Source organism: Rhinopithecus bieti, unplaced genomic scaffold, assembly GCF_001698545.2.
Source record: "Rhinopithecus bieti isolate Rb0 unplaced genomic scaffold, ASM169854v2 scaffold_61461, whole genome shotgun sequence".
In the NCBI taxonomy this organism is placed as follows: domain Eukaryota; kingdom Metazoa; phylum Chordata; class Mammalia; order Primates; family Cercopithecidae; genus Rhinopithecus; species Rhinopithecus bieti.
The window spans coordinates 1394762-1396888 of record NW_016823852.1 but is presented as its reverse complement, the minus strand read 5'-3'; the positions used below and the strand labels follow the sequence as shown (position 1 = coordinate 1396888).

Here is a 2127-nt window from a genome sequence, read left to right as displayed (position 1 = left end):
TAGATTAAAGACTTTGACGTGAAGACATGAAACTGTAAAACTACTAGAAGAAAGTATAGAAAAAAGGCCTCGACATTGGTGCTGGCAATGATTTTTTGGATATAACACCGACAGAAGAGGAAACAAAACCAAAAATAAACAAATGGTATTGTATCAAACTAAAAAGCTTCTGTCACATGGTGGCTCATTACTTGCTTTGAGGCAGGTGCGGTGAGTCTACTGTGGACTGGTCTGGGTTCCTCAGGTTCTGCCACCCAACCACTACCCAGCCAGTTCGTGGAGAGGAGAGGTGCACTTTGCAGGTCCTTGATGAACCTAGATAATCCTCCACCACATCCAGGCCCTGGTCCATCAGCCCCATACCCACCTTATCCACAAAAGCAAATGGGCCCAGGACTATGGGAGGGGGCCCTACCCACCTTTTCAAGGATACCCTATCAAGGATACAAGCATATCCACAGTACAGATGGCAGGGCAGACCTCAGGAGCCTCCTAAAACCACAGTGTATATGGTAGAAGACCAAAGAAGAGATGAGTTGAAACCATCCACCTACCTCACAGCCTACTGGACTGCTTTCTGTTGCTGCTGTCTCTGGGGCATGCTCACCTGACCAGCCCAGCCATCCTGTTCTGCCAGCTCTGCCACACCTCTGATAGGTGTACCTGCCCCTGTCTCTTCGGATTGCTATAATAAATGACTAGCTCTGCACAGACACCTATACCTTCGGCACTATGGGATTCTAGATTCGTGAGGGCTGCTGCTGTTTAATTCAGTGACTTGATCTCTTTAATGTCCAAAATACATTTCTTATTGATCTTTTAAAATGTGCTAAGTGACTTTTTTTGGCCAAAGGCTTAGTGGTGGAAAATATATTTATAATTTTGTAATTATACATTCAAGGTAGTGGCAAAATGTAACACACCATGAATGATTTCTCTGCTTACACCCTGTATGTTTCAATAAATTTGTTCAAACCTCAAAAAAAAAAAAAAAAAGAAAAGAAAAGAATCAACAAAGTGGAAAGGCAACCTATGAAATGGGAGAAAATATTTGCAAATCATATATCTGATAAGGAGTTAATATGCAAAACACATAGGGAGCTCATACAACTCAGTAGCAAGAAAACAAATAACCAATTTGAAAATGAGCAAAAGATCTAAATAGATATTTCCCGTTTATTTATTTTTGCTTTTGTTTCCTGTTCTATTGGTGTCATATCCAAAAAATCATTGCCATCAGCAAGGTCAAGAAGGCTTTTTTCCATGCTTTCTTCTAGTAGTTTTACAGTTTCAGGTCAAAACTTCATTTTGAGTTTATTTCTGTGTATGATGTGGTGTATTCGTATGTCTCAACAGAAGGCATACAAATGGTCAGCATGGAAATGAAAATGTGTTCAACATCAGGAAAATGCAAATCAAAACACAATGACATATCACCTCACACCTGCAAGGATGGCTCTACTATCAAAAAAGACAAAAGCGTTGGTGAAGATGTGGAGAAAAGAGAACACTTGCACATTTTTTATGGGGATTTAAAGTGGCACAACCACTATAAAAATAGTATGGAGTTTTCTCCAAAAGTTAGCAATAAAACTACCATATGATCCCACTTCTGGGTGTACATCCAAAACAAATAAAATCAGGATCTCAGAGATACCTGCACTTCTGTGCTCATTGCAGCATTGTTCACAATCACCAAGATGTGGGAACAACCCAAATGCCCGTGGATGGCTGAATGGATAAAAAAAAATTGTGGTGTATTTCTACTATGGGATATTATTTAGCCTTTAAAAAGAAGGAAATTTTGCCACTTGTGACAACATGGATGAACTTAGAGAACATTATGTGAAATGAAGTAAGCCAGACACAGAAAGACAAATATTACATGATCCCACTTACATGTGGAATCCAAAAAAGTGAAACTCATAGGAACAGAGAGTCAAATGGTAGTTGCCAGGCGCTGAAAGGTGGGGGAGATGTTAGTCAGAGTGTAATTGCAGTTCTGCAGGATAGATAAGTTCTGGAGATCTAATGTACAGTGTGGTGACTATAGTTAGTAATACTGTACTGTATACTTGAAATTTGCTAAGGGGGTCAATCTTAGGTATCCTCACCTTAAAGAAGGGA

At 39.7% G+C, this 2127-nt stretch overlaps 1 pseudogene; it reads left to right on the top strand.

The window, feature by feature from the left end:
* Positions 1 to 309: 309 nt before the first annotated feature.
* On the top strand, positions 310 to 611 carry LOC108521872 (cysteine-rich and transmembrane domain-containing protein 1 pseudogene; annotated as a pseudogene).
* Positions 612 to 2127: the final 1516 nt, after the last annotated feature.